The sequence below is a fragment of the Heptranchias perlo genome, chromosome 1 (assembly GCF_035084215.1).
Source record: "Heptranchias perlo isolate sHepPer1 chromosome 1, sHepPer1.hap1, whole genome shotgun sequence".
Taxonomy (NCBI): domain Eukaryota; kingdom Metazoa; phylum Chordata; class Chondrichthyes; order Hexanchiformes; family Hexanchidae; genus Heptranchias; species Heptranchias perlo.
Window position 1 is genome coordinate 37,361,277 of NC_090325.1, and position 21,495 is coordinate 37,382,771.

General features: G+C 42.1%; 1 protein-coding gene across 2 annotated transcripts in view; it reads left to right on the plus strand.

Moving 5' to 3' along the window:
- The window catches only part of LOC137321425 (WD repeat-containing protein 7), a 644,210-nt gene that overhangs the window by 12,020 nt on the left and 610,695 nt on the right, over nt 1-21,495 (plus strand). The window lies entirely within an intron of this gene.

The following is a 21,495-nucleotide window of genomic DNA, read 5'->3' on the forward strand; positions in this document are numbered from 1 at the left end:
ACTGCTCCATCATCAGAGGCCAAACATTATCTTCTGAAATGCTCTCATAAAATTGCTTTTCCATACTACCCAACTCTCTGCCTTCAAGTCTTTTAAAGACTCTTTTCATTGATCATGCCTTTAGCCTATTCTATAAAGGTCCTCCTTTTTGCTGCTCAATGTACAATTTTTCCTCCTTGTTATATGCTCTGAGATGTTTGTTACAGGGAGGGCTGTACAAGTACATGTTGTTGCTTTTCCTGTCAGTCAGATAATGAAGGAGTCCATGCCCGCATGCAGCCAGGCTTGGGCTGATAAGTGGCAAGTAACATTTGTGCCAGACAAATGCCAGGCAATGACCATCCCCAATAAGAGAGAGTCTAACCACCTCCCCTTGACATTCAACGGCATCACCTTCACCGAATCCCCCACCAGCAACATCCTGGGGGGTCACCATTGACCAGAAACTTAACTGGACCAGCCACATAAATGTGTGGCTACAAGGGCAAGTCAGAGGCTGGGTATCCTGTGACGAGTGACTCACCTCCTGACTCCCCAAGGCCTTTCCACCGTCTACAAGGCACAAGTCAGGAGCGTGATTGAATACTCTCCACTTGCCTGGATGAGTGCAGCTCCAACAACACTCAAGAAGCTCACCACCGTCCAGGACAAAGCAGCCCGCTTGATTGGCACCCCATCCACCACCCTAAACATTCACTCCCTTCACCACCGGCGCACCGTGGCTGCAGTGTGTACCATCCACAGGATGCACTACAGCAACTCGCCAAGGCTTCTTCGACAGCACCTCACAAATCCACGACCTCTACCACCTAGAAGGACAAGGGCAGCATGCACATGGGAACAACACCACCTGCACATTCCCCTCCAAGTCACACACCATCCTGACTTGGAAATATATCGCCGTTCCTTCATCGTCGCTGGGTCAAAATCCTGGAACTTCCTACCTAACAGCACTGTGGGAGAACCTACACCACACGGACTGCAGTGGTTCAGGAAGGCGGCTCACCACTATCTTCTCAAGGGTAATTAGGGATGGGCAATAAAAGGTGTCATTGCCAGCGATGCCCACATCCCATGAATGAATTTTTAAAAAAGTCATAGCGGCTGATAATGCAGCGGCTGATGTTCCTTGGCGCTGATGCACACTAGGCTCTGGTTCCCTGTATTATCGGGTGTGGAGACCTGAGGCTTACCGTGCACCTGATGCGCTTTGTGCCCAAATGTGGATCTGAAGCATTGCTGTGTGCAAGACTCATGAGGGCCACAACATATTTAAATGAGACCCTGACCTTGCACTAGGGCCATCCAGCAAAACTTTTCTTTAATGGTTGGCCTTTAAAAGTCTCTTTTGGTTAGGTGCCATCTTCCTCCTCGCTCTCCTCAAAAGACCCTTCTAAGTTTTAGGTGCTGCTGGGGCAGTTCTCAATCTTGGAACTCTCCCAGCGTGTCGTATGTTACTTGCTGGGAGCGCTGTGAAATTATGTTAATCATCTGACTTCACATTATACTGAGCCTACACAGGACATTGGTTCTTCCCCATCTAGAAATCTGTGTGCAGTTCCATTATAGGAACTGTAAAAGGTGCAGCAAAGAAAGTAATTACATTTATATAGCGCTTTTCATGTCCTTAGGCCATCCAAAAGTGCTTTGCAGCCAATTAATTATTTTGAAGTGTAAGCAAGGGCAGCCAATTTGTGCACAGCAATATCCCAGTAATGAAATAAATGACAAGTTAACCTCGTTTTCATGGGACTGGTTGAGGGATAAATGCTATATATGAGGGAATCATGACATGGGTTCTTCCATAACAAATTTCTTAGAAGGTTGTACCTTCAAGATAACATTGTCATTTAGTTTTTTCTTTCAATACCTCTAACTCGTTGGCAGAGGTGAGGAGGCAAGGACCTAGATTAGTAAAATATTATGTTCCTGCACTTCATAAATGCTGATCAGATGGTAGCCCTAAATTGCTGAATTTGTGTTGGTGGCATAATTAGATAAAGTCAGTAACAATTGCAACTAACAATTGCAAATATCTGAAAATTTGCCATGGTGGTTCCTGGGTGTGCAGAAATTATACTGGGTTTCTACTATAGCTGTATAATATTTGGACAGTCAGGATTTCGCACACCTAGATTAGTTGTTTTTATGTATATGTTGGAGAGTATTTTACCAATTAATGTAGTCCTGTTATTTTCCTGTTGATGGTAGTGCTGAGCTATCAATTATAGTTCTTGGCAGCATCCCCACCAGGAAACTAATGGTACTGCAGCCCTAATTAAACTAGTGCAGTGATACAGAACAGTGATTCCTTTTACACAATCACATGATATTCGGCCCCTCTTAGCTCATTCGTCCAGGGCAAAACTACAGATACCCCAGTCACAGCATCTAACTGCTTATGCCACTGGAAGAGTTCAGATGCCGATCCAAATTGAAATAAGCTGACTTCATTCAGAGACCCTAACAAATGTGGATGTACAAACCAAAAATTAAGCTTGCTTATTCTAGGAACATAAACATGAATTGCAAATTCTAGGGGCAGTGGAATCGAAGGAAGCAGCCCAGAAGCAATACCTTTTTATTTTATTGAGAAACAATTTGGTTATTGATTTTAAACCACATTATCATTTAAACTAATCTAGGTATAGGAAATGTGTTGCACATTGGTAATCCAGTTTAAAATTGATAATTTAAACTTATGTTTTAAGGCAGCTGAGTACACAGGACACAGCAAAGTGTTTGGAAGCATTTTCAGCTAGAAGTGCCAAGTGGATGATTTTACTAGCCCTCCTGAGGTCCCCACCATCATATCTAACCAATTCGGTTCACTCCTTGTGTCATTGAAAAGCAGCTGTGTGCACTGGACACAGCAAATTGGCTGTAATGCTGGAGATCTGCGTACCAGAGCGCTTTTTTTCATCCTTGGTATCGGTGCGATGCTGGGAAGTCAGTACATACCTAAGATCAGCAAGCTCAGACTAAACAAGTGTGACCCTAAATGGATTGATGAATTAAAAGTGGAGAAATAGAAGAAAAATGACATCTACAAATGTTGTAGGGGCAAAAAGAAGATGGTGCAGAAATGAGTGAAAATGGTGATCAGAGGGGCTAAGACCTAGAAAAAAGCATAGCTCAGAGGCCAAATATAACAGTAAAATTCTTTAAATGCTGCAGGAGCAAGAGATGAGAACATTGCAAATGGCTTGAAACTGAGGATGAGTGCAATGTTGTAAATGTTCTGAATGATTACTTCAAGTATTCAAAAGAGATGATACGAACACTATGCTCTCCCCAAAAAGGAGTATCAAGGCAATATTCAGCAGTAACATATAAATGAGATGGTCATCTTATAAAGCCAGAAAAGACTTAAAACAGATTGTTGAGGCTAGCGAGGAGATCTGTGAGGTGCTGACAATCATTATGAGAGATTCACTGGACACTGGGGAGCTACTAGTAGTGCCAATATTCAAAAAGGAGACAAACAGACATAGGCAATGACAGACCCATTAGCCTTGAATTCAATGTAAAATAATGGAATCGATTATTAGGAGTAAACTTGAGGATTATCTAAGAAAACAATCTCATGAACAGGCAACAAGGCTTTAAGTGGGGAAGATCCTGCTTGAGCAACCTCTTGCAATCTTTCTCAAAGCAATCAAAGTTGATTTTGGTAACCCGTACAACATTGTGTACTTGGACTTCCAAAGGCATCGGACAAAATTGCACACGAAAGATTACTAATTAGTCTCAAAGCTGTGGGAATTCAGGGCAGAGCTTGGGTATGGATCAGAAATTGGTTGAAAGGTAGAAAACAATGGTTACTGGTTAGAGGGGAAATGTCAGTGTGGGGGAAATACTGAGTGGCACGCCCAATTTCTAATTTTGGTTCAGAAGCTCAATGAAAATTGATCAAAATAGCAGACAACACCAAACTAGGAGATGAAACATTTACCTGAGGAAGGAGGAAGCCTCCGAAAGCTTGTGAATTTAAAATAAAAAATTGCTGGACTATAACTTGGTGTTGTAAAATTGTTTACAAACTAGGAGAGGCAGTGGAATCGAAGGAAGCGGCCCAGAAGTTACAAAATGAGCTAAATAAGATGAGTGGACTCAACAATGGCAGATGAAATTTAATGTAGGTAAGTGTAATGTATTGCACATAAGAAAGAAAAATGAGCAACACACATACTCCATCAAAAACATGCAAGTATCTAAAGATGAGTTTAAAAGAGATCTAGGCGTCCTAGTACATTCAACCTTCGACAGATCCAACTAATGCAAAGCAATCAACAAAGCCAATAGAATATTGAATGGCATAACCAAAACAGTGGAATACAAGTCAGACCGAGCTGGCCAAGTCCTGAATGACAATGCTGCCAGTCTGGCCCTGCGGCAAGTGGAGAGACAAACAACACGAGGGAATAACCTACTTGATCTCCTCAGATGCGCCAGATTTCATAGATGCATCTGTCCATTGCTAGGAGTGACCACCACACAGTCCTCATGGAGACCAAGTCCTGTCTTCACACTGAGGACCACCTCCATTGTGTTGTATGGCAGTACCACCATACTGTCTTCATACTGTCCCCTTGGAGAATAGTGGAAGGATTCACAGGCTGATTAACTGTCTGATCGGTTGCGACGTGAAATCTCCTCCCATGGCTATAACCATCTTTATTCTAGCCAATAGGGAGGTTGTCCTACATGATGGGAGGGTTTTATGGGCTTCCACAACCCATACGATATGGGGACGGGGGGCACCCACAGCCAATGGATGTGAGTATCCCGTTGGATGTCAACCCATAATTCAGAACTGGAGCTCTAGTCTCCACTTGCTGGAACTATCCAGATTCAAATTCGAACCTTTCACTTTCTGACTCAGAACGGGAACGCTACCACTAAGCCAAAGGTTTACTCCAGCACCAAGATAAGTGGTATAGATTAAGAATAGATCAGCAACTCAAAGCTGGGCATGAAGTGCGGTGGGAGATCAGCCGCAGCAGATTTGTATATCGCCACAACCTGTAACCGGCATATCTCTCACTCCTCCATTACAATCAAGTCAGATGACCAATGAGGAGTGTAGATGATCATGTTGGGAGCAGCACCAGGCGTATCTGAAAATGAGGTGCCAACCTGATGAAGGTACAGCACAGGACTAACTGCATGCTAAACATTCGAAGCAACATACTATAGACAGAGCTGAGCAGTATCAGATCAAATCTTTGCAGCCCTGTCACATTTGGTCATGAATGATGGTGGACAATTAAGCAATGAATTGGAAGGAAGAGGCTTCATGAACAACCCCATTCTCAACATAAGCACAAAAGACAAGGCTGAAGCGCTTGCAACCATCTTCAGCCAGAAATGCTGAGTGGATAATCCTTCTTTGCCTCCTCCTGGGGTCCCCACTATCACAGATGCTGGTTTTCAGTCAATTCGATTCACTCCATATGACATCAAGAAACTGTTGAGTGCACTGGACATAGCAAAAGCAATGGGCCCCGACAACATCCCGGCTGTAATGCTGAAGAACTGTGCTCCAGAGCGAGCTGTGCCCTAGCCAAGCAGTTCCAGTACAGCTCCAACACTGGCATCTACTCGACAATGTGGAAGATTACCCAGATGTGTCCTGACCACAAAAAGCAAGACAAATCCAATCCGGCCAATTAACGCCCTATCATCCTACTCCCAATTATCAGCAAAATGATGGAAGGAGTCGTCAACACTGCTATCAAGGGGCACTTACTCACCAATAATCTGCTCACTGATGCTCAGTTTGGATTCCGCTAGCATTATTGTTCCAGTTAATGTGCAGAGAGGTCCTGCTAAAATCTCTAGTGGAATTAATAAAACAATTTAAATAGGAGATATTTGAGTTATTGCAGCTCAGCCTCTTTGTCTTTCAACTAGCTCTGTGCGTAGATCAGTTGATTGAAAGGCCACATGTAATATCTCCTAGTGGTAAGTTTCCTCTTGTGATTATCACAAGTCTGTTTTATTCTGATTATAATGGAAAAAGAAACTTGGTATTGCTTTTCCCTATTTTACTTACAGGATTTCTGTTGAGCTGTCCCTTTTGAATCTAAGGATGAAATCACATGATAACTTTGTGTAAAGCAGTTTCATTTTGCACCAGTGTTTCAATTATAGTGCGAATGCAAAAACAGAAAATGCTGGAAATACTTAGCAGACCAGTCAGTATCTGTGGAGAGATTAGATAAGTTAATGTTTCAGGTGTAGCCCCTTTCTCAGAACTAGAAGAAAATGCATAAGAACAGCATTTAAAAAAGGACAGAACAAAGGGAACGGGAGGGAAAAAAACACACACACACATACGAGGATATAGAATGACCTGTAAAGTGCATAAATGGAAAACAGATGTTAAATGGCTGAAGTGATATTAACATGAGATAAAATGAGGAATAATTAAAGATATTTACCAGATAGAGAATGTGTGAATAGCTGAGGCGATGGACGGTAAGGCAGGTAAAGAAAGAAAAAATGTGCATTTATGGGACCTCAGGACGTCCCAAAGTGCTTTATAGCCAATGAAGTAGTTTTAAAGTGTAGTCACTGTTGTAATGTAGGAAACAGGCAACCAAAATGCGCACAGCAAGGTCCCACAAACAGCAATGTGGTATATGACCAGATAATCTGTTTTATTGGTGTTGGTTGAGGGATAAATATTGGCCAGGCCAACGGGGAGAACTCCCTTGCTCTTCAAATAGTGCCGTGGGATCTTTCACGTCCATCTGAGAGGGCAGACGGGGCCTCGGTTTAACGTCTCATCTGAAAGATGGAATCTCCGCCAGTGCAGCACTCCCTCAGTACTGCACTGAAGTGCCAGCCTAGATTATGTGCTCAAGTCTCTGGAGTGGGGCTTGAACCCCAGGCCTTCTGACTTCGAGGCAAGAGTACTACGGATGATGTGGAAATGGAAACAGGAAAAACCAGCAAAGGAGAGCAGCTCCAGAGCCCTTGTAGCCTGGGAGATAGGTGCAGATTGCTCTGCCAGCATGGTGTTTCGATGGAGAGTCTGCTTACCAAGTGCCAATTCGTCCCTGTTTCTCCTCACCCTCCTCTTTCCCCCCCCCCCCCCCGCCCCCCCCAAATGCCAACACACCCACCCTACTCTCATCATGCCATACCAAAGAGAAAGTGGGAGCTTAAGAGCTAATGTTAGTAAAGTCAATTTTAAGGCCAGTCTTTAGAAAGAAAAGGTGCTATTCCTCTGGCTTCTGTTTAGCTTCAGTGAAATAGTGTAGAAGGTCAAAGATAGAGATTAGAGTCGGATGGGGAGTTGAAGTTGGAAGTGACTGAGTTTAAGGTCACACTTGGGACAGAATGAGGATGTTCAGCAACATGCTCACCTAATCTGCAATTGGTTTTTCCTATGTAGAGGAGACCTCCTATTGCCTCATGTTAATATCACTTCAGCCATTTAATCATCTCTTGTTTTCCATTTAAGCACGTTACAGGTTGTTCTACTTCCTTTTGTGTGTTTTGCGTACATGTGCATGTGTGTTTTTATCCCCTTCCCCCTTTTGTTCTCTTTTTTAAATGCTGTTCATCTGTAATTTCTTTTGTTTGTGATTAAGGATCTACACCTGAAAGGTTAACTTATCTGTTCTCTCCACAGGCACTGCTTGACCTGCTGAGTATTTCCATAATTTTCTGTTCTGTTTCAGATTTTTGCTTTTTATTTATAGTGTGCATGTAGCCTGTATCCAGAGTCCAGACCTGACCTGACACTGGAGTGAAGAGGAGGAGAATTCCCTGGAGGAGGTAGCCTCACTCCACCTCAGTTCAGAGCTTGTTTGGTCTTTGCCACCTGATTTGCACTCTAAAAGTTCAAAAAAAATCCACCACTGAATGTTTGGTCACCCACACAGAGCTGAAGCTGAAACTACTTCATACAATGCTAAACTTGTACTCTGAATGTACTGTAATGCTTCTTTATATTCATCTTTTACTGCATAGCTAAAGCTCAACCATAGCAAATTATAGAAGTATGCTTACTGCTTGTTAGCGTACAGTCCAGAAGTGGTTATTGGCGAGTTGTGCAGATGGCAGAAGACTTGAGTGTTTATGGGCACTTATCTACAATTTAAGTGCATACGAATTTGAAGGAGGGTGGGGATAGACAATATTTCAAATGTGCTATAATGGTGATATTCTTCGATTTAGTCTGGACAAGAGAGGGTTAAGTTGAATGTTCTTTTAAGCTTGCCCTTGCCTCTAGGTATTTTATCATAACACAAAGATTAAATAGGTTTTCATCTAAAAATATACAGTAGCTAACATTTCCCATTGCAAATCAATTGGCCTTGGTGTATTGGCTTGCCATGACTCTAATTGAAGTTTGTTGCAGTAAAACATGAATAGTCATTTTTATATCTGTATTTGTGCAGGAAGCAATATTGTTTTTGTGCACCAAAAAAATCCATCCCCCAAATTGGATGCAGGTATTTTCTACTTAAGGGATTATAGCTAAAGATAGGTGAAGGGGATTGGTCAAAACGGGTATATAAAAATAATTGGGGAGTGGGGTTGACCAACATACATGACAAATATCATAGAATCATAGAAGTTTACAACGTGGAAACAGGCCCTTCGGCCCAACATGTCCATGTCGCCCAGTTTATACCACTAAGCTAGTCCCAATTGCCTGCACTTGGCCCATATCCCTCTATACCCATCTTACCCATGTAACTGTCCAAATGCTTTTTAAAAGACAAAATTGTACCCGCCTCTACTACTGCCTCTGGCAGCTCGTTCCAGACACTCACCGCCCTTTGAGTGAAAAAATTGCCCCTCTGGACCCTTTTGAATCTCTCCCCTCTCACCTTAAATCTATGTCCCCTCGTTATAGACTCTCCTACCTTTGGGAAAAGATTTTGACTATCTACCTTATCTATGCCCCTCATTATTTTATAGACTTCTATAAGATCACCCCCAAACCTCCTACTCTCCAGGGAAAAAAGTCTCAGTCTATCCAACCTCTCCCTATAAGTCAAACCATCAAGTCCTGGTAGCATCCTAGTAAATCTTTTCTGCACTCTTTCCAGTTTAATAATATCCTTTCCATAATAGGGTGACCAGAACTGTACACAGTATTCCAAGTGTGGCCTTACTAATGTCTTGTACAACGTGAACAAGACATCCCAACTCCTGTATTCAATGTTCTGACCAATGAAACCAAGCATGCTGAATGCCTTCTTCACCACCCTATCCACCTGTGACTCCACTTTCAAGGAGCTATGAACCTGTACTCCTAGATCTCTTTGTTCTATAACTCTCCCCAACACCCTACCATTAACGGAGTAGGTCCTGGCCCGATTCGATCTACCAAAATGCATCACCTCACATTTATCTAAATTAAACTCCATCTGCCATTCATTGGCCCACTGACCCAATTTATCAAGATTCTGTTGCAATCCTAGATAACCACCTTCACTGTCCACAATGCCACCAATCTTGGTGTCATCTGCAAACTTACTAACCATGCCTCCTAAATTCTCATCCAAATCATTAATATAAATAACAAATAACAGCGGACCCAGCACCGATCCCTGAGGCACACCGCTGGTCACAGGCCTCCAGTTTGAAAAACAACCCTCTACAACCACCCTCTGTCTTCTGTCGTCAATCCAATTTTGTATCCAATTGGCTACCTCACCTTGGATCCCGTGAGATTTAACCTTATGTAACAACCTACCATGCGGTACCTTGTCAAAGGCTTTGCTAAAGTCCATGTAGACCACGTCTACTGCACAGCCCTCATCTATCTTCTTGGTTACCCCTTCAAAAAACTCAATCAAATTCGTGAGACATGATTTTCCACTCACAAAACCATGCTGACTGTTCCTAATCAGTCCCTGCCTCTCCAAATGCCCGTAGATCCTGTCTCTCAGAATACCCCCTAACAACTTACCCACTACAGATGTCAGGCTCACCGGTCTGTAGTTCCCAGGCTTTTCCCTGCCGCCCTTCTTAAACAAAGGCACAACATTTGCTACCCTCCAATCTTCAGGCACCTCACCTGTAGCTGTCGATGATTCAAATATCTCTGCTAGGGGACCCGCAATTTCCTCCCTGACCTCCCATAACGTCCTGGGATACATTTCATCAGGTCCCGGAGATTTATCTACCTTGATGCGCGTTAAGACTTCCAGCACCTCCCTCTCTGTAATATGTGCACTCCTCAAGACATCACTATTTATTTCCCCAAGTTCCCTAACATCCATGCCTTTCTCAACCGTAAATACCGATGTGAAATATTCATTTAGGATCTCACCCATCTCTTGTGGTTCCACACATAGATGACCTTGTTGATCCTTAAGAGGCCCTACTCTCTCCCTAGTTACTCTTTTGCCCTTTATGTATTTGTAGAAGCTCTTTGGATTCTCCTTTGCCTTATCTGCCAAAGCAATCTCGTGTCCCCTTTTTGCCCTCCTGATTTCTCTCTTAACTCTACTCCGGCAATCTCTATACTCTTCAAGGGATCCACTTGACTGTCATATGCCTCCTTCTTCTTTTTGACTAGGGCCTCAATCTCCCGAGTCATCCAAGGTTCCCTACTTCTACCAGCCTTGCCCTTCACTTTATAAGGAATGTGCTTACCCTGAACCCTGGTTAACACACTTTTGAAAGCCTTCCACTTACCAGACGTCCCTTTGCCTGCCAACAGACTCTCCCAATCAACTTCTGAAAGTTCCTGTCTAATACCATCAAAATTGGCCTTTCCCCAATTTAGAATTTTAACTTTTGGGCCAGACCTATCCTTCTCCATAGCTATCTTAAAACTAATGGAATTATGATCACTGGTCCCAAAGTGATCCCTCACTAACACTTCTGTCACCTGCCCTTCCTTATTTCCCAAGAGGAGGTCAAGTTTTGCCCCCTCTCTAGTCGGGCCATCCACATCCTGAATGAGAAATTCCTCCTGAATACACTCAACAAATTTCTCTCCATCCAAGCCCCTAATGCTATGGCTGTCCCAGTCAATGTTGGGAAAGTTAAAGTCCCCTACTATTACCACCCTATTTTTCTTGCAGCTGTCTGTAATCTCCTTACATATTTGCTCCTCAATTTCCCGTTGACTATTGATTCTCTCTGGTGAGTGACCAAACATTCAGTGGCTGATATTTTTCTGTACATAGTTAATTTGATCATGAGTGCAGCAAATATCGCTGTTGGTGATAATTTGGACCAAGAAAATTATATGGGTTCGTCCCCCTCCTTCCCCAAATTAACCTGATAACTAGCTGGTTATACAGAAATTATTACTTTATTATTGTGCTTAACATATTGGTAGGAAAGTTCTATCTTTTTAATGTGCCAAGCTGTAAATAGTTATGAATCCATGATTTGGAATTTTATTTTATAAAAACCAGTTGATGAACCATATTTATCAGCAGTCTGTAGAAGAAAGAAAATTATGATTTCTTTGCAAATTCTAAGCGGCAATGACTCTCAATATATAATTGATTTAGTCTGCAAATTCTTATGTTTGAAGGGGTGTGTGTGTGTGTGTGTGTGTGTGTGTGTGTGTGTATGGATGCAGCTAAGGTCATTGGCTCTTGCAAACAAAGATGTAGTGCGCAGTTTATTTCACCACTGGAGGATTGAGGGAGGAGGGTGAAACATCTGGGATGCACTTGGTCACCAACTAGCAGTCTGTTATAGTGCTCTTGGGAGGGAGCAGGTTTCCTATTGTGTTGTATGATGTGGGGAAATGGAGTGAAAATAATTCACCAAATATGTGGTTTCCTCCTTTAGTAATTTTTTTTTAGAAATAGCGTGCATAAGGTTCCTGTTGCTAAAGTTTTTTTAATCCATTTTAAAGTTGTACAAATGTTTATATGTTTTCTTTGGTCACGTTACAATTCAAGATGCATGCCACAGTGTAGTGGACTTGGGTACAGGGAGTACAATTTTGAAGTTTGCGGATGATACAAAACTTGGTAACGTAGCAAATAGTGAGGAGAATAGTAGCGGACTTCAGGAGCACATAGACAGACTGGTGAAATGGGCAGACACATAGCAGATGCAGTTTAATGTGGATAAGTGTGGAATGATGCACTTTGGGAGGAACAGCATGGAGAGGCAGTATAATGTAAATGGTACTATTTTGAGGGAGGTGCAAGAGCAGAGGGACCTGGGGTGCAATGTCACAAATCTTTGAAGGTGGCAAGGTAAGTTGATACGGCAGTTATGAAAGCGTATGGGATACTTGGCTTTGTAAATAGGGGGATTGAATACAAGAACAAGGATGTCATGCTACGCCTTTACAAATCACTGATTAGGCCTCAGCTAGAGTATTGTGTACAATTCTGAGCACCACATTTTAGGAAGGATATAGAGGGTACAGAGGAGGTTTATCAGGATGATACTTGGGATGAGGGAGTTCAGTTATGTGGCGAGATTAGAAAAGCTGGGATTGCTCTCCTGAGATCAGAGAAGGTTAAGTGGAGACCTGGTAGAGGTATTCAAAATAATGAGGGGTTTTGATAGAGCAAATAGGGAGAAACTGTTTCCTTTGACAAGTGGGTTGGTAATCAGAGTCATTAATTTTAAATAATTGGCAAAAGAAGTAGAGGGGAATTGAGGAGGATTGTTACGATCTGGAATGCACTACCTGAAAGGGTGGTGGAAGCAGTTCCATAGGAACTTTCAAAAGACAATTGGGACATGTACTTGAAGAGGGCTAATTTGCAGGGTTATGGGGAAAAAGCTGGGGTGTGGGACTAAATTGGACAGCTCTTTCAAAGAGCCGGCACAGGCTCCTTCTGTGCTGTAAGATTCTATGATTCTATAAGCCATTTCCAGTGTTTTGCCTGAAGAATCTTGAAGTCATGCATTTTTAGACCAATAATGCAAAACACCAAATTGAAACATTATTGCCAGCCTGGGAACTAATCTTTATTTAAACTGATGTATGTGTATTGATTACATTCTGTGATTCTGCACTGACATTGACAACCAAGCTGTCAGGTCGGGGGTTGCGAAAGTTGATAACTGAGGATGGTCATCTTTTTTCATGATATGCTGAGAAGTTGGTAGAATGGGCTTCTAGGATTCAATATTGTTATCATGCATCCCACTTTGGGTTATCAGAAATAGGAGCAGGAGTAGGCCAATCGGGTTGGTCTTGTTGGATCCATGAAGAGGTGAGGCAGAACCCCATGGACATGAGGGTGGCGGCTGTTAGGAACGAGGGCTCAAATGCTCAAAGATTGGATCATCCTGTTAGGAGTAGTGAAAAATGTTGCTTGTCTACTCAGGGGCCCTTGCACTTCTATCTAGAATTAATTGGCTTAGATAGAACTTAGATAGACTTTGCATTTATGTAGCACCTTTCATGACCTCAGGATATCCTAAAGCGCTTTACAGCCAATTAAGTACTTTTTTGAAGTGTAGCCACTATTGTAATGTAAGATTTCTACAATAAATAAGGCAATTTCATGCATTTTTTTTCCCTGGAAACTGTATTGGAATTGAACCAACTTTATGCTGAATCAGTTACTATAATGTATTTTAACAATTGCTTTGATGCAGCTTTAGCTTTCAAATAATTATTTAGCAAATCTCTGGGAAGGGACAAGAGCTACACCTCACAAATATTCAGAACATGCATAGACACAACTTACTTCATCACACTCTATAGTTGCAATCAACCATTTTCTTCAGGAAGTGGGTGGCAATTTAAAGAAAAACATGACCAGGAAAAGTATATTTTAAAGACATAACTTTTAATGTATTAAGGGCAATAGGATGTAGCTCAATGAAGTTGTCTAAAGAAGGTATTTCCATTTGGCCTGAAATGCACAGACCTCTCCCGAATCTGAAGCAAACCCAAGGCCTTGTGGCTGAGAAAGGGTGGGCATGGATGAAAGTTAGGATCTACACTGACTCTGTGTAAAGTTATGATGTGGAGATGCCGGTGATGTGTAAAGTTAACCAGAGTTGAGTGGCAATCCCTCTACTGTGGAATCAGACCCACTCTGCTCCTGCTTGGTAGTTTTACTTTCCTGTTTCTACATCATGTACATTACTTCAATCACAATTGCATCACCCACAAAATAGTTCAATTTAACCAACATCATGTTTCTTCATTTTGGGAATAGAAGCAGTTTATATTCTTGGATGAAATCTTTTAAGGTAATTTCGTTAGCTGTTTGGTTAATTTTAGTCAGTTGTATCATATTCCAGAACAAATTATTTTTGGTTTCAAGTGCTTAATCACAGTACGCTACAAAATGCTGGAAAATGTACCAAAATTGTCAAAAATCTGAATCTCCTATCCAGGTTGGGGGGAGGAGCATGTTCCTAGACTCCCCCATGGAAATAAAACCTGTGCTATCAGAGCACACTTCCTCCTTCAATAATTTCTAAATCTATCACTGCAAAATTTGCACTTTTAAGTAGTTTAACTTTTTACCCCTATCATGAAACTCATGGAGTATTTATTGAGTATAGCTGTAGCTAAGTCATGACAAGTTCATGTGCCACTACACTCCCATTGTGTAAAAACTTATTTTTGTATGGGATACATTTGGTTTCATTTTATATAACAAACTAAATTGCAAAATGTGACCTTAAAACATTAATAGGAATCCTGAAATTCAGTGTTCTGTACTTAAAAAAAAAAGGAATTTAAATCTTCAGTGGCCTTGGTAATAGGCCTTTATTCAGGGCTGAGTTTCAGCTGTACATGGTTTATTTGAGTTGTCAGCTTTTTTGGGGTGTGTGCCAGTTTTTTAAAGCTGTTTGTCAGCTTTGTAGGTTGATATGCATGCAGTTATAAGTATAAAAATTATGCATCAGCTACCTTCCAGTATACAGCTGAAGTTCGTATCCTGTACAACTTATAGTAATGATACAGACCACCATTGAAAAAAGCGAAGTTAAGCAGCACATTTCACATTAGCAAAAATGCTATGATGTCTCATTGAACATGTAATGTCCTCTCCACCCTTGGCTCTATGAATATTGATTGCCTGGTGCAGAGCTGTGCAGATTGGTTTTGTTCAGTTAATTAATCCGAGGCTTGGATGTTTCAGTCACACTAATGTAGAGTGGATAATATCTCTGACTTTATCATGCATTCCTTTGCTTGCAAGAACATGAAGAAAATATTTGTGAAATCCCTACGTTTTGCTTCTGTCAAAGGGAAGTGGCCAGTGCCAGACAGGTAGATCAGTATCTTTCTTTGTTCACTGCAGTGTGATTTTTTTTAATGGATAATTATATAGTGTAGATCTTTGTTCATTATGTTCTTGGGTATACATTGCAATTCTTTGGTTAAACTGATGTGAACAGTGGAAGAATTAACACTTATTTCAAGGGGTTCAGTGGAGTGGTCTTACGTTTCCTTTGTACTATCCCTGCTGTCACAGCTTGGTTAGAATACATATTTAACTGTGTTTTCTGAAATTATATAAATATGCTATATTAGCATGGTATTCAAATTAATAATTTCAATGATTCTATTTATTGAACATAAGAACTTGTATACATGTTAATCCTGAGACTTCACTGGATTGCATTGTAACCAGAAACAAAAGTTTTATAGATAAAGCAAAGGGTTAAACATAGTGTGAAAAGTCACAAAATGTAATCATTAAATGCTGTTAATGAATGTTTTGTAATGCCTCAACTTGGTCTGTAAATTGGGAAGTAGTTGGAAGAAAGAAAATGTTTTACATTTGTTGCTAAACGTTCAAGTATTCAGATGAAGAACTGATTTTACAGACAATCTGGGAATTTTCAATATTGTTGCTGTGAATAAAGCTCATTAAATTGAATCAAAGAAAAGAAAATCTTGTGTCAATTTTCTTGTTGGCAAAACAGTGGGTTTTGTTTGAGAAATTCAGAAAGACTAATCCAGATCTACTTATTCATAAAGTATCACTGCCAGGTTATATCCACCGTTTCAACTAAATGAATACTTCACATCCATCTCACTAAATGAATACTTCGCATCCGTCTTCACTAGAGAAGAGGATGCTGCCATTCTAGCAGTAAAGGAGGAGGTAGTACTGATATTGGATAGGATAAAAATAGATAAAGAGGAGGTACTTAAAAGGTTGGCAGTACTCAAAGTAGAAAAGTCACCCGGTCCAGATGAGATGCATCCTAGGTTACCAAGGGAAGTAAGGGTGGAAAATGAGGATGCTCTGGCCACAATCTTCCAATCCTCCTTAGATGTGGGGATGGTGCCGGAGGACTGGAGGATTGCAAATGTTACACCCCTGTTCAAAAAAGGGGAGAGGGATAAACCCGGCAATTACAGGCGAGTCAGCCTAATGTCGGTGGTGGGAAAACTTTGAGATAATAATCCAGGACAAAATTAATTGGCACTTGGAAAAGTATGGGCTAATAAATGAAAGTCAGCACGGATTTGTTAAAGGAAAATCGTGTTTGACTAACTTGATTGTGCAACCTCTGTGGTGCTTAATGGCATATACTTCAATGCAAGGAGTCTAATGAATAAGGCGGATGAGCTGAGGGCACAGATAGACACGTGGAAGTATGATATCATAGCTTTACTGAAACGTGGCTTAAAGAAGGGCAGGAATGGCAGCTCAACATTCCTGGTTACAGGGTTTTCAGATGAGATAGAGAGGGGGATAAAAAAGGAGGGAGTGGGTCGCAATATTGGTTAAAAAAAACAATTACAGCTGTGAGGAGGGATGATATGTTAGAAGGATCATCAAATGAGGCCACATGGGTTGAACTGAAAAACAGAAAAGGGACAATCACACTGCTGGAGTGTACTATAGACCCCCAAACAGTCAGAGGGAGACAGAAGAGCAAATATGTGGGCAAATTTCTGAGAAGGGCAAAAACAATAGAACAGTAATAGGGGATTTCAACTACCCTAATATTAACTGGGATAGAATCAGTGCAAAAGGTATAGAGGGCGCAGAATTCTTAAATTGCATTCAGGAGAACTTTTTTAGCCAGTACGTAGCAAGCCCAACAAGAGAGGGGGCAGTTCTGGACTTAGTTTTAGGGAATGAAGGACTTAGTTTTAGGGAATTTTAGGCAGGTGGAAGGAGTATCAATGGGAGAGCATTTTTGTAGTAGTGATCATAATTCAGTTAGATTTAGCTTAGTAATGGTGAAGGACAAAGATAGACCAGGAGTAAAAGTTCTCAACTGGGGAAAGGACAATTTCACAAAGCTGAGATGTGATTTGGCAAAAATCACAGCTGGAAACAGCTACTTGAAAGTAAATGTGTCAGAGCAGTGGGAGGCATTTAAGGAGGAGATAGTGAAGGTTCAGAGCAAATATGTTCCCACAAAGAAAATGAGTCGGACTGCCAAGTCCAGAGCCCCTTGGATGTCGAGGAGCATAGTGGGCAGGATAAGGCAAAAAAGGGAAGCTAATGTCAGATAGCATGAGCTCAATACTGCAGAAAGCCTAGAGAAGTATAGAAAGTGCAAAGGTGAAATTAAAAAGGAAATCAGGAAAGCAAAGAGAGGGCATTGAAAAATATTGGCAAGTAAAATCAAGGAAAACCCAAAGATGTTTTATAAATACATAAAGAGCAAGAGGATAACTAAGGAAAGTATATTGCCTATTAGAGACCGGAAAGGCGGAAAACATGGGCATGGTTCTAATGAATACTTGCGTCTGTCTTCACGAAAGGGGGAGATGATGCAGACATTGTAGTTAAGTAGGAGGAGTATGAAATATTGGATGGGATAAACTTTGTGAGAGGAAATATTAAGGGCTTTAACATCTTTGAAAGTAGATCAATTGCCAGGCCTGGATGAAATCTTTCCCAGGCTGTTAAGAGAAGCAAGGGAGGAAATAGTGGAGGCTCTGACGATCATTTTCCAATCTTCCCTGGCTACAGGCATGGTACTGGAGGACTGCTAACGATATACCGTTTAAAAAGGGAGAAAGGGATAGACCGAGTAATTACAGGCCAGTCAGCCTAACCTTGGTGGTGGGCAAATTATTGGGAAAAATTCTGAGAGACAGTATTAATCATCATTTAGAAAGGCATGGATTAATCAAGGACATTCAGCATAGATTTGTTAAGGGAAGGTCATATCTGACGAACTTGATTGAATTTTTTGAGGAGGTAACGAGGGTCGATGAGGATAGCTCGTTTGATGTAATCTACATGGATTTTAGCAAGGCTTTTGACAAGGTCCTATGTGGCAGATTAGTCAGAAAAGTAAAAGCCCATGGGATCCACGCGAAAGTGGCAAGTTGTATCCAAAATTGGCTTAGTGGTAGGAAGCAAAGGGAAATGGTTGGCGGGTGTTTTTGTGACTGGAAAGTTGTTTCCAGTGGAATTCTGCAGGGCTCAGTACTAGGTCCCTTGCTTTTTGTGGTATATATCAATGATTTAGACTTAATCATGCCCCCTATATTTAAGAAGTTTGCAGATGATACAAAAATTGGCCTTGTGGTTGATAGTGAGGTAGGGGGCTGTAGTCTGCAGGAAGATGTCGATGGACTGGTCAGGTGGGCAGAAAAGTGGTAAATGGGTTTCAATCTGGAGAAGTGTGAGATAATGCATTTGGGGAGGGCAAACAAGGCAAGGGAGTACACAATAAATGGGAGGATACTGAGAAGTGTAGAGGAACAGAGAGATCTTGGAGTGCTTGTTCACAGATCCCTGAAGGTAGCAGGACAGGTAGATAAGGTGGTTAAGAAGGCATACGGGATACTTTCCTCTATTAGAATATAAGAGGAGGGAGGTTATGCTAGAACTGTATAAGAACATAAGAGCATAAGAAATAGGAGCACGATTAGGGCATATGGCCCCTCGAGCCTGCTCCGTCATTCAATAAGATCATGGCTGATCTTCGACCTCAACTCCATTTTCCTGCCCGATCCCCATATCCCTTGATTCCCCTGGAGTCCAAAAATCTATCTGTCTCAGCCTTGAATATACTCAATGACTCAGCATCCACAGCCCTCTGGGGTAGAGAATTCCAAAGATTCACAACCCTCTGAGTGAAGAAATTCCTCCTCATCTCAGTCTTAAATGGCCAACCCCTTATCCTGAGATTGTGCCCTTTAGTTCTAGACTCTTCAGCCAGAGGGAACAACCTCTCGGCCTCTACCCTGTCAAGCCCCCTCAGAATCTTTTATGTTTCAATGAGATCACCTCTCATTTTCTAAATTCCAGAGAGTACAAACCCATTCCACTCAACATACTTGTACAAGCTCTTACAATCTGTTTTTATCTTTCTTGCTATTTACTCTCATATTCCATTTTCTCCCTTTTTATCAATTTTTTGGTCATCCGTTGCTGGTTTCTAAAACTCTCCCAATCCTCAGGCTTACTACTATTCTTCAACACTAGTTAGGCCACAGCTAGAGTACTGTGTATAGTTCTGGTCACCACATTACAGGAAAGATGTGATTGTACCCTCTCTTGTGCAAAGGAGATTTACGAGGCTGTTGCCAGGATTGGAGAATTTTAGCTATGAGGAAAGATTGGATAGACAGGGATTGTTTTCTTTGGAGCTGAGGGAGATTTAATTGAGGTGTATAAAATTATGGGGGGGCCTAGATAGAGTGGATAGGAAGGACCTATTTCCCTTAGCAGAGAGATAAGTAACCAGGGGGCATAGATTTAAAGTAATTGGTAGAAGGATTAGATGGGAGTTGAGGAGAAATATTTTCATCCAGAGGGTGGTGGGGGTCTAGAACACACTGCCTGAAAGGGTGGTAGAGGCAGAAACCCTCATAGCATCTAAAGGGTACTTGGATGTGCCCCGAGGTGCCGTAACCTACAAGGCTACGGACCAAAAGCTGGAAAGTGCGTTTAGGCTAGATAGCTCTTTTTCGGCCGGCATAGACACAATGGGCTGAATGGCCTCCTCTGTGCCGTAAATTTCTATGATTCTATGGTTGAGTCCTTTGATGAAGTAACGGACAGGGTTGATGAGGGCAGTGTGGTTGATATTGTGTATATGGACTTTCAAAAAGCATTTGATAAAGCACCACATAATAGAAATAAAAACAGAAAATGCTAGAAAAGCTTAGCAAGTGAGGCAGCATCTATGGAAAAAGAAACAGAGTTAACGTTTCAGGTCGAAGACCTTTCATCAGAAATGGAAGATGTTAAAGTTTTTAAGCAAGTACAGAGCCAGGGAAAGGCGGGGGGAGGAAAGAACAAAGAACAAAGGGGAAGGTCTGAGAGAGGGTAGAGGGCAAAAGTGATTAAATGACAAAAGGGATGATGGTGCAAGGCAAGGAAGGTGGTAATGGGACAGGTTAAAAAACAAAAGATTGGTCGGGAGTAGTTGTGAATGGCAACAGCAGAACCATTACCAGCACTTGCTGCCCAAAAAAATGGGAGCAGTGGTTGTGATGTGAAGTTTTTGAAATCAGTGTTGAGTCTGGACGGTTGTAAAGTGCATCATTGAAAGATGAAGTGCTGTTCCTTAAGCTTACGTCGAGCTTCATTGGAACACTGTAAGAGGCCGAAGACAGAGAGGTCAGAGTGGGAGTGGGACAGGGAATTAAAATGGCAAGAGACCGGCAGGTCAGAGTCATGCTTGCGGACAGAGCGTAGGTGTTCAGCAAAGCGATCACCCAATCTGCGTTTGGTCTCCCCATTGTAGAGGAGACTGCATTGTGAGCAGCAAATACATTATAGTAAATAGAAAGAAGTACAAGCAAACCGCTGTTTCACCTGGAAGGAGTGTTTGGGGCGCTGGACGGTGGGAAGTGAGGAGGTGAAGGGGCAGTTGTTGCATCTCCTGCGCTCACATGGGGAGGAGAGCAGGTGATGGAAGAGTGGACCAGGGTGTCGCGGAGGCGGCGGTCCCTTCGGAATGCTGAAAGGGGAGGGGGAAGATGTGTTTGGTGGGATCACGCTTGAGGTGGTGGAAATGGCGGAGGATGATATGTTGAATGTGGAGGCTGGTGGGGTGGAAGGTGAGGACAAGGGGGACCCTATCGTGGTTCTGGAAGGGAAGGGGTGAGAGCAGCAGTGCGGGAAATAGGACAGACGTGGTCAAAAGCCCTGTCAGCTACTGTGGAGGGGAATCCTCGGTTGAGGAAAAAGGAAGACATATTGGAAGCACTGGTGTGGAAGGTGGCATCATCAGAACAGATGCGACGGAGAAACATGGAGAAGAGAATAGAGTCCTTACAGAAAGCGGGGTGGGAGGAAGTGTAATCAAGGTAGCTGTGGGAGTCGGTGGGCTTATAATAGATATTGGTTGACAGCCTACCCCCAGAGATGGAAATAGAAAAGTCGAGGAAGGGAACGGAAGAGTCAGAGATGGACCATGTGAAGATGAGGGAAAGATGGAAATTTGAAGCAAAGTTGATGATATTTTCCAGTTCGGGGCAACAGCAGGAAACGACATGGATACAGTCATCAATTACTGGAAAAAGAGGTGAGGGAGGAGACCTGAGTAGGACTGGAACAAGGAATGTTCCACGTATCCCACAAAAAGGCAGCTGGGATTCATATAGGTTCCCATAGCGACACCTTTTAT